The 11823-nt window shown below is 43.3% G+C and overlaps 1 long non-coding RNA gene across 1 annotated transcript; it reads right to left on the bottom strand.

Annotated features, from left to right (window-relative positions):
• Positions 1-2029: 2029 nt before the first annotated feature.
• LOC120734826 lies at positions 2030-10385 on the bottom strand. Its single transcript, XR_005696121.1, has 3 exons — positions 10372-10385; positions 4644-4646; positions 2030-2184 (listed from the first exon to the last, which is right to left on the bottom strand). It is a non-coding gene; the product is annotated as an uncharacterized LOC120734826 (long non-coding RNA).
• Positions 10386-11823: the final 1438 nt, after the last annotated feature.

Consider the following 11823-nt stretch of genomic DNA (forward strand, 5'->3'; position numbering starts at 1 on the left):
CTGGAGAAATGTAGAGGTGAGAAGGAGTGGCACTGTGTCTGTGTAGAGCCAGAGAAAGCATATGATGCAGTGCCAAGAGAGTAAGTGTGGTACTGGATGAGGAAGTCAGGAGTGGCAGAGATGTATGTGAGGGTGAAGCAGGACGTGTATGAGGACAGTGAAACAGTGGTGAGGTGTGACAGATGGGTTGAAGGTGGAGGTGGGATCACATCAGGGGTCAGAGCCCTTTGTTGTTTGCACTGGTGATGGACGGGTTGACAGATGAGGTCAGTGAGATCTGTGGGAGCAGGTGGAAGAGACGGCCAAAGGGTTTCCTTCTACTTTCTTTGGTAAGAAGCAGAATGAATGACGTTAGCAGAAAAAAGCCAGAACTGGTGTGTTAATGGCAGGACGACAGGTGAAGCAGTGAACGGAGCAGGGGCAGACTCAGTTTAAGAGTCTGGGAAACTATTCAAAGACTGCACAAGACCGGTGACGTGGAGTGGGTGGAGACAAGTGACAGGAGAGATTTGTAACAGAAGGATAGCAGCAAGAGTGAAAGGGAAAGTTTACAAGATGCTAGTAAGACCTGCTATGATATATGGTTAGGAGACGATATCACTAATAAAGAAACGACAGCAGCCAGAGGTGCAGGTAGCAGAGCTGAAGATGTTTCACTGTCAGTAACAACGACAGTCCACATTACACATGTGTATGTCAGACGCACCGCTCAGGTTGAGCAGCACAGAGCAGCTGTGGCTACCTGAGGAAGCAACAGCTCATCCACTAAGTGGACGGCTCGTGGTTCAACCTGCTACAGTTTTAATTATACTGAGCCCAAAGTTGCTCCCTGATGCATTGTCAATATGTGTGACTATTACAAAGAAAGCACAAAAAATACTTGTACGAATGAGTGTAAATGTGTGGGGCATCTTTTATAAAGTGCTTTGAGTGTCCCAGGAGAACCAGTTCATTTAGCATCAGCATCATACCAAGGCAGAGATGGTTTGAACATGTCTGTTCCTGTTATTTTAAATAGTTGAAATATTAATAACTGTAACCTTATTTGCAAAAACATAGACTGTGAATTAACATGGCAAATATAAAATCCTGCACCTGTGAATAAACATGAATTTGTTTTTACAGAAAATGTTTTAATTACGGTAGTTTCCCAGAATGTATGTTAATAAAAACAGTGCATATACTTTATGATTCCTACCATACAAATGTAATGTGCTGAAAAAACGAATATTATATGTAAATTGTAGGTTTGCATCATTACAAATATAATCAGTATCATTTAATAAAGATTTTACATGTAACCATGTAACTACTACATTACCACATGGACCAGTGGTGCCTTCACCCTCCCCATCTTCTGTAGCTCCTCCCACAGCCCGTCGTATTTCTTGAGTTTTTGTCTTCCTTCTTCCTGATGTTGCTATCTCCGGTTGGTTATCCATCACCACAGGATCTTAGCTCGGTCATTCTCCACCACCCTGGGGGCGTCTCCCAGTTTGACCTCAGGACTTCCAGGCCACACTCGGCACAGATGTTCCTGTACACTATGCCGGCCACTTGGTTATGGCGTTCCATGTATGCCCTGCCTGCTAGCATCTTGCACCCTGCACCTGGGGTCTTGCCTGGTGTGATAGACCCCAGCCTCTATGGATCTGTGCTCAGAGCTTGTTCCTGTGATTAGTGCCTCTGTGCTGCCTTTCAGTCCAGCTTTGTCCACCCACTGGTAGGATTTCTGGATATATGCCAGGGGTACATGGTGTGCAGGGGCCTGTCCTTGTTCCTTTTCTTCTTCGGTTTCTTTTCATTTATTTATTTATTTTTTGCCTCCCCCATTCAGCACTGTAGCAATCAGAATTATTGTCTGAAGGCCAAGAAAAATGGCCAACAGATTTATTTTCCCATCATTACAGCTTTGCCATACTGGTCCACTTCATTGATCTTTATTATTTATTTATTTATTTATTGAATTTATTTATTTATTTTAAGTTTAAAATAAATAAGTTTACGTTTAACAAGCCATCAGAACGGACATCACCGGGGAATAGGAAAGGGAAAGACATACACAAGTCGTGGATGCAGGAGTACTGCTCTATGCTGTGGTGTGCTGGGGGAGCAGCACAGTAAAGAAGGACTGATCCAGGCTGGAAAAACTAATCAGGAAGGCTGGCTCTGTGGTTGGCTTGACTCTGGTAACAGTGGCAGAGAAGAGGACATTAAAGAAACTGTTGGACATTATGTACACTGCTGGGCATCGTCTGCACATGGTCATAAATAACCAGAGGAGTCTGTTCAGTGACAGGTTGCTTCTCCCAAAGTCCAGGACCAACAGACTTAAAAACTAATCTAATCTAATCTAACAAGAGAAGTTCAAGAAAAGGAGAAGGAAAGAAAAACAGAGGGGAAGAGGGACAGTGAAAAAACACAAAAAAAACCTGCTGGATCACCTGTTGGAGAAAAAAAAGAAGAAAACAAGCAAAAAGAGAACAATGCTGGAGGGAAACCACAGCAACAACCTAGATAAAATAATAAATAATAAACACTGAATGTTACTGAGCAGCACACAAAACCGACAACAATGCCTAGAGCAGCCAAGGAAGATGGTGTGTGTCTGTGAACACCACATGTTTCTCCATGTAGCTGTCTAATAGCATGTGTGGGGAGTCCTCATCATCATCATAGTTTATTTATATAGCACTTTAAAGACACACAAGGCTGACCAAAGTGCTGAACAACAGAAAAATAAGAGATACAATAGGAATAATAAATACGATAAAATAATAAACATAGTAATAACAATAAAATATAACTAAATACAAGTCAGTTAACCAGTGAGTTAAATGCCAGCGAATAAAAATGTGTTTTTAATCTGGATTTAAAAACCAGCACTGATGCCGATCGCCTAATGTGAAGAGGAAGATTATTCCAAAGCTCAGGAGCCACGATAGCGAACGCTCGGTCTCCTCAGTTTCAGCCGTGGTTTGGGGACTGAGAGCAACAGCTGCTCAGCTGACGAGTGGGAACACAGGGCTTCAGCAGATCAGACAAATATGCAGGTGCCAGACCATTTAAGGATTTAAAAACCAATAAAAGCACTTTAAAATGAATCCTAAATTCAATTGGAAGCCAGTGTAGGGAGGCCAGAACCAGAGTAATGTGCTCAAATGTCCTTCTACCAGATAAAAACCGTGCCGCAGCATTCTGGACTAGTTGCAGGCATGTCTATTAAAAGGGAGCTGCAATAATGCAAGCGTGAGGTTATAAAAGCAGGGATAACAGTCTCCAAGTCACGCCTTGAAAGAAAAGGTTTAACCTTCGACAGACGCCTGAGTTGATAGAATGATGATTTCACCACCCCATTCACGTGGCCATCAAAGGTAAGTGCAGAGTCGATTTTTAACCCAAGATTGGTAATCGAGCTCTTCAGGTGAGGGGTCAGAGCAGCAAGGTCAACATCAGGGATATCAGAGGAACGATTCGGGCCAAACAGAATTGCTTCTGTTTTACGTTTGTTAAAATTTTAAGTTTTGAGCCATCCATGACTTAACATCACTGAGGCAATCAAGCAGGAGTCTAATTTGGGAGCTATCAGAACGACTGAAAGGAAAATAAAGCTGGCAATCATCAGCATATAGATGAAATGAAACTTTATGTTTACGAAAGATTGCACCCAGTGGCAGGAGATGAAAACAGTAATGGCCCAAGAATAGATCCCTGTGGTACACCCCTCGGCAGAGGGGCCACAGAGGACGATGATGAGCCCAACTTAACACAGAAGCTGCTGTTTGACAGATATGATTTTATCCACAGGAGTGCCAAGCCAGAAATGCCCACACAAAGCTGTAATCGAGAGATCAGCAGGTCGTGATCCACTGTGTCAAATGCAGCAGTCATATCTAGTAGTATAAGCACTACATGTTTACCACAGTCCGTCGCTACCAGGATATTGTTCATAATCTTTATGAGAGCTGTCTCTGTGCTATGAAACGGCTTAAAGTCGGACTGAAAAACTTCAAACATATGAGAGTTGTTTAGATAATCCATCAGCTGAGTGTGAACAACCTTTTCCAAGGTCTTACTCAGAAAAGGAAGTTTAGAGATGGGTCTACAGTTTGACTGAACTGAAATATCTGAGCCTGGCTTCTTAAGTTAGGGATGAATAACTGCAAGCTTAAACTCACTTGGTACTTGACCTGACAAGAGGCTGGTATTAATTAGGTTCAGAATATGTGGTCCAACAGTAGGAAACACCTTTTTTAGAAAACGGGGATGAGTGACATCATTCAGAGAACCACACGGTTTAGCACTTAACACAAGCTTCTCGAGTTCAGGTAGAACAATTGGTTGGAAAGCAATAAGCAAATTTAAACAGGGAACATGCAGCCGGGCCAACAGAAGATAAAGTGGAGGGTCTCAAACTGGCAACCTTATCCACAAAGAAATTAAGAAACCTATTACACATAACCTCAGAAGATTGCAAAAGAACACGATCCTCTGCATTCAGTACAGAATTTATGGTATTATACAGAACACGAGGGTTATGTGAATTAACAGCAATAAGTTGAGAAAAATAGGAGTTTTTGGCGGTCTTTACTGCCCTCTGATAAGCTTTCCAGCTCGTCTTAAGAGCTTCCAGAGAAACACACAGCCTGTCCTTTTTCCATCGTCTTTCACATCTCCTACATTCTCTTCTAATGGCTCGAGTTGTCAGGGCTCTGTGTGCGGGCAGGTGGAAATGTGGATCCAAATGCAGGACTCCGAGACGAAATGTAACTAAAACCACAGCTTTTATTGCTGGCATGAAACAAAAACAGAAACCAAACCATGAAACCAAGCAGGAACACACAGGCAGGGTCTGAGGGTATGACGCGACACTGAGCACAGGAAAACACAGGGCTAATATACACAGGGTGGTAATCAGCGAATGGGCAACAGGAGGGAGACACGGCTGGGAGAGATCAGGGTTAACGAGATGGGGGGAACCAAGCTGCACACGCTAACATAAGACAAAGACTTTCACAATAAAACAGGAAACATGAATTACTAAACAAGCATGCAGACTTTGCACTGAGAGACAGACAGAATGACACATGGACCCTGAACTAAACTAAACATGAGATATAACTGAGAACAAATCCTTAAGCACGGATAAACAGAAACAAGAAACTAATAATAATCATCATCACTACGAGAATAAGAAAACAATCCATGAAGCAGAATTAAACCGAAACATAATAAACTCAAAATACTGGGTCCAACGGACCCAGAACCGTGACACGAGTAAAATCGGTTAGCCAAGGGCTGGCCTTGGGTTTACACTGCCTGAGTCTTAGAGGTGCAACAACATCAAGGGCAGATTTACAAACAGAGTCCAGATGAGAGAGTAATCCATCTACGGAGGACGACTCAGAGGGACTGGACACAAGTTGTTCAAATAGTGTTGAAAAATGCTCGGCAGTATCTGAGCCGAAGGCTCGATAGCATCGCATAGGTGCAGCCGTTTAACAACAGGACTAAGAGGAACAACGTCAAATAAAATGGGCATATGGTCAGAGAATACAGCATCCTCCACATGTAAGTTACAGACAGATAACCCATATGATAACACCAAGTCCAATGTGTGACCACGTTCTTGAGTGGCACCTTTAACAGATTGAACAAGATTAAAAGAGTTCACCAGGTCCATGAACTCCTTAGTCAGTGGCTTCATGGGCAACAGATGAAAATCACTGAGCAGCAGGACCTGGTCAAACTGGGATGCGCAGTCAGCGAGAAACTCCGAAGAAAACTCAGATAAAAACTCCTTGTTATATTTAGGAGGCCGATAAACTATTGCACACAGCAACGAAGGCGAGTGGCCCAGTTCACACAAACAAAGTTCAAAGCTGGTGTGGCGTGTCCATGAGCATAGTTGCTTAAACTCAAAGTGTGATTTAAAAACAACAGCTAACCCCCCACCACGACCAGAAACTCTCCGAGCGCTAACATAAGCACAGCCAGCGGGCAGCAGTTCACAAAAGGCGCTTAACTCACCGGGTGAAGTCCAGGTTTCAGTCAAACAGGGGAAATCCAAAGCATGGGAAGAAAAGAAATCCTTCAAAAATAAACGTCTTATTTGCCACCGATCTGGCATTTATTAAACCCATCCTGAGGGGAGCTGGTTCGGAGGAGTCATAGCCCTGCCCCCCAGGACATGAAGCAGACATGGAGGAGATCCAGGCCCCAGACATCTAGAGGCCCCCCAGAGCACGAGAGCACCTAGCCCCAGACACTGGGAACCACCAACGCACCAGTGGGTGAGGACATCAGCCACTGGCAGGGACTCCTCGGGGGCCCTGAGATGTTCCCAGAGAGGTGGAGTCTAAGACCCCGACTGACACATGACAGGCACACACAGACACAAACATGCATTCCCACCCTCACGCACACACATACAAATAATGAGCACTCACCCAACGTGGAGACAAACAAATGAACACTGTACGCACACTCACCCTCCCCAGACATACTCTATATCCCAGGTCCAGGTACCATCACCCCCAGAGGGGCAATCCACCCCCAGACCCAGGAGATGTTTCCCTTTGCTCTGGGGTGGAGACAAGCAGACCATCCCCGGTCCTTCAGCAGCAGGGAGGCCCAGCATCCCAGACCCCGACCACCAACTCCTCCTCCCGGTTCCCCGCCCCCTTTCTTGGGTTTCTGCTACCTGAGGTACTCACTAAGCACATGATCAATTGTGGTCATCTTCCTGATGTATTCATGATTTCTTTTGTTTCCTTCTGACACTCACTAGTTGTTACTACACTTCTCCAGTCTGAAAGACGTCTTGGGTGAGGGGGTTCCTGACTGTAAAGAACAGCAGGGGGAGCAGAGCATCTCTGTTTTCATGGCAACTTGTGCAATTGTCTTGAAGTTGGCCTCTAGTGTTGTTTGCCACATACCACTGAATTTCTGATAATGGCTCTGGTGTTTCTGTCAATTCCTCTCTGGGCTCAGCTTTTGTACTGAGCCATGTGCCTCTTCATCTTATCCACTATGTTAACTGGCATGTTACATGCCAGAATTCAGATGGGGATCAGTACTGTCCCGCCTTTGGGAAACCATTCTAGGTGCACATCATCCACGAGCATCTCGTTCATTTGTGCTGCCAGACGTTCATGGAGTGCATTTAGCTTCTTTAGCCATCAGATGTGAACCATGTCAGGGCCTGGTGCTGTACAACTCTTCATGTTTGAGGCTCTTTCTTGGATATTTGACACTGTGATGGTTACTGGACCCTGTTCAGGGAGGTGCTGCTCAGTCCACTAGACACTGAACATTGTTGTTATGTGTTGCGTCCTTCTCCCATAAGGATGCAACATAAAAGGTTTTTTAACCATGAAAGGAGCTTTTAGAGATGGTGACAAAGAATGGATCAAACAGGAAGAGAAGATTTAAAATGGCAAAAACTGAATACAAAAAGAAGAAAGAAAGGAAGCTACAGTACAGCAATACCTGTGAGGAGGTATGCAAAATCAAAAAGAAAACATGGACACTTGTAGGTGATGTGGAAAGAGCTGATGAGCTCGACCAGTTCTTCAATAGATTCAGCCCTATGGTCCCACCCACTGCCACAGCTTCTCCTTCTCCTTGCATTTCTAACGCAGCAGCTTCTTCCTCTCTCACACCTGTGTCCCCACCTTTGTCTGTCACAGACACAAGGGTAAGACTGGCGCTAGGAAGACACTGCTGTGGGAAGGCTGCTGGCCCACACGGTGTGTGTCCAAGGCTTCTTAGGGTTGTATTGCCCAACTGTGTCCACCTTTCTACAGGATCTTAAATCTAAGTCTACAGTTGGGGCGGGTGCCGACACTTTGGAAAACATCCTGTACTGTGCCAAAATAATAATAATTGCACATCATTAAAACACTGAGACTTGAGGTCAAAGACTAAAATGATCCACTGCAGTTTGCATACAAACAACACATGCAGTGAAAGAGTAGTTGTCAAACAGCTAACAGAACATCTGCAGAGGCTTATTTGAAGAGTTTCAGTCAGGTTTCAGAGCTCATCACAGCACAGAAACAGCTTTAGTGAAGGTTACAAATGATCTTCTTATGGCCTCTGACAGTGGACTCATCTCTGTGCTTGTCCTGCTAGACCTCAGTGCAGCGTTCGATACTGTCGACCATAATATCCTATTAGAGCGATTAGAACATGCTGTAGGTATTACAGGTACTGTGCTGCAGTGGTTTGTATCATATCTATCTAATAGACTCCAGTTTGTTCATGTAAATGGAGAGTCCTCTTCACACACTGAGGTTAATTATGGAGTTCCACAGGGTTCAGTGCTAGGACCAATTCTGTTTACATTATACATGCTTCCCTTAGGCAGCATCATTAGAAGACATAGCATACATTTACACTGCTATGCTGATGACACCCAGCTCTATCTGTCCATGAAGCCAGATAACACACACCAATGAGTGAAACTGCAGGAATGTCTTAAAGACATAAAGACCTGGATGGCCGCTAACTTTCTGCTTCTTAATTCAGATCAAACTGAGGTTATTGTACTCGGCCCTGAAAAGCTTAGAAATATGGTATCTAAGCAGATTCTTCCTCTGGATGGCATTACCTTGGCCTCCAGTAACGCTGTGAGGAACCTTGGAGTCATTTTTGACCAGGACATGTCCTTCAATGCACATATTAAACAAATATGTAAGACTGCGTTCTTCCATTTGTGCAACATCTCTAAAATTAGAAATATCCTGTCTCAGAGTGACGCTGAAAAACTAGTTCATGCATTTATTACTTCCAGGCTGGACGACTGTAATTCATTATTATCAGGAAGTCCTAAAAACTCCCTGAAAAGCCTTCAGCTGATCCAAAATGCTGCAGCAAGAGTCCTGACAGGGACTAGAAAGAGAGAGCAGATTTCTCCTGTTTTGGCTTCCCTTCATTGGCTTCCTGTTAAATCCAGAATTCAAAATCCTGCTCCTCACATACAAGGTCTTAAATAATCAGGCCCCATCTTATCTTAATGACCTTGTAGTACCATATCACCCTATTAGAGCACTTCGCTCTCGCTCTGCAGGCCTACTTGTTGTTCCTAGAGTATTTAAAAGTAGAATGGGAGGCAGAGCCTTCAGTTTTCAGGCCCCTCTTCTGTGGAACCAGCTTCCAGTTTGGATTCAGGAGACAGACACTATCTCTACTTTCAAGATTAGGCTTCAAACTTTCCTTTTTGCTAAAGCATATAGTTAGGGCTGGACCAGGTGACCCTGAATCCTCCCTTAGTTACTACTGCAATCGACTTAAGCTCCCATCATGCACTGGGTGTTTCTTCTTCACTCACTATGTGTTAATAGACCTCTCTGCATTGAATCATATCTGTTATTAACCTCTGTCTCTCTTCCACAGCATGTCTTTATCCTGTCTTCCTTCTCTCACCCCAACCAATCACAGCAGATGGCCCCGCCCCTCCCTGAGCCTGGTTCTGTCGGAGGTTTCTTCCTGTTCAAAGGGAGTTTTTCCTTCCCACTGTCGCCAAAGTGCTTGCTCATAGGGGGTCATATGATTGTTGGGTTTTTCTCTGTATGTATTATTGTATGATCTACTGTACAATATAAAGCACCTTCAGGCGCCTGTTGTTGTGATTTGGCGCTGTATAAATAAAATGGAATTGAATTGAATTGAATGATGTTGCCCTACATAATTCACCGTGAGAGAATTATGTTCTTGTACTTTCAATACCTCCAAATAAATATACTCAAAGGCAAGCTCACAGAGGTGGGAGCAGATTCCTCCTCTGTTTCCTGGATCACCGACGACCTGACAGAAAGCCCATAGTTATCAGGTTGAGTGGGACACTAATGAGCAGCACAGGGGCTTTCCCGGCTCCATTTCTTTTCACACTGTATACTTCAAATACAACTCTGAGTCCTGTCACATCTAGAAATACTTGGACGACCGTGCCACTGTGGCATGTATCACAAATGAAACGGAGTCTGTCCATTGTAAAAGCCTTCATTAACTGGAGTTACAAAAATGGTTCATATTAAACACCTCTAAGATGAAGGAAATGATAGTAGATTCAGAAGTTTGTGATTTAGACATAGAGGTTGTAACAAAATATAAATATCGAGTTTTTCACCTGAATAACAAACTAGACTGGTCCCTCTATACAGACAAACTATTCAAGAAGTAGCAAAGTCCCCTCTTTTTGTTAAGAAAACTAAGAGTATGCTGAGATCTGCAGTAAAATGCTATAGATGTTCTATCAGTCTGCGGTGGCAAGTGTGCTTTTCTATGATGCAGTGTGCTGGGGGGGCATTAGAAACACGGATGCAGGCAGACTGGTGAGGAAAGCTGGCTTTGTAATTGGAACCAGACTGGACACGCTGGGAGACGTGGTGGAAAGATGCACACCAAAGATGTTAGAGCCAGTAACTCTGATCAGCCACTTTAGCTTTATGGAACAAAAACAGCAGTACTGGAGGATTCTTGTCTCTTTATTGGAAAACAGAGAAATACAGAGAATCACCCCCAACCATCGAGCTTTTTAATTCTCATACAAATAGCAGATTAGCTCTGTCAGACTTTTCCAATAAAATGATTCTTATTCTTATTATCGTCATAAGCCTTTCCAGTATTGCTCCGTCTCCAGCCTCGCTGGGACTGCTCTCGTATCGTTCCCTCCACTGAGCGCACACCTTGGATAGTTTAGTGGCAGACAACTTTGTTCTCCTGACTTTTAACTGTCTGGTTTACCTGTTCAGGTATTCATAAAATTACATAAATATAAAATAAAATCCAACTAATAACAACACTTTTTTCACATTTTAAACTATTAATTGTATTTCAATTTGTGTAAGCATGTAAACATGCAAATACATTTAATTTGGTATTAAAATAATCAATAAAAATACAAAAGACTTGATGGAGTTTAGAGTTGATAGAGTTGCATTAAAACTTAATCTGCCGTCCTGGAAACACATTTTTTCTGTATTTTAATTATGAAAAATTTCAGTATTTGTACATGATGGTAAATTCCATTATTTCAGCTACCAGAATATTCAGTAGGTTTGTTCTTGTTGTTTTGATAGTGGCCATTCTGGGGTCTAATAACAGATTGTTGATTTTTGTTGTTGTTGATGTTTATGAAAATCATTTCTCTATAGTGGTGCTTCCTCTTTAGAAGTCCAGTGAATCCGTTGATTGGTATCAGCTGCATTAGTCACAGAATTCCAGGTTCACTGAACACGTGGTTAAATATGTTAAATTGCGCCGCATGTAGAGCTGCGTTTGAGTGTTGTCATTGTGAGCGCTGCTGTCAGACACGCTCAGAAATACTTCCGAGCGTGGACAAGACTTATTTTAAAATGGGCCGGTGAAGTGAAATCTTCCACGGGAAGCACAGATGCATTTCTTTTCTATTCAAGTAAATATTCGAGCTTATGTGACAGATTTATGTATTTCTGTGTCAAACGGGCTGAAATGGTCACAAAGAAACTTCAGTGTAAACTAAACTGAAAATGATTAAATTCAATTTAAACTAAACTATTGTTCATTTTTCTGGTTGAATTTTAAAGCTATAAGCGCAGCTGTTCCCTACAAACAACGTGCAGGTAAATAATAACCAGAGTTGTGCAGTCAGGAAGAGATGGAGGGTGTTTGTAGACAGAGCCAATGGGAGTTCAGTGTTTGCGTGTGTTTGCACATCGGTGCGTGTCTGAGTGCGTGTGTGTGTGTGTGTGTGTGTGTGGGTGGGTGGGGGGGGTCGCCTCTCCTCTCTGCAGTGGACCTGTCGCACACAATACTTAGCACCAGATCAACCCCTCCCAT

This window comes from Simochromis diagramma, unplaced genomic scaffold, assembly GCF_900408965.1.
Source record: "Simochromis diagramma unplaced genomic scaffold, fSimDia1.1 OVJJ01000176.1, whole genome shotgun sequence".
NCBI classification, from domain to species: domain Eukaryota; kingdom Metazoa; phylum Chordata; class Actinopteri; order Cichliformes; family Cichlidae; genus Simochromis; species Simochromis diagramma.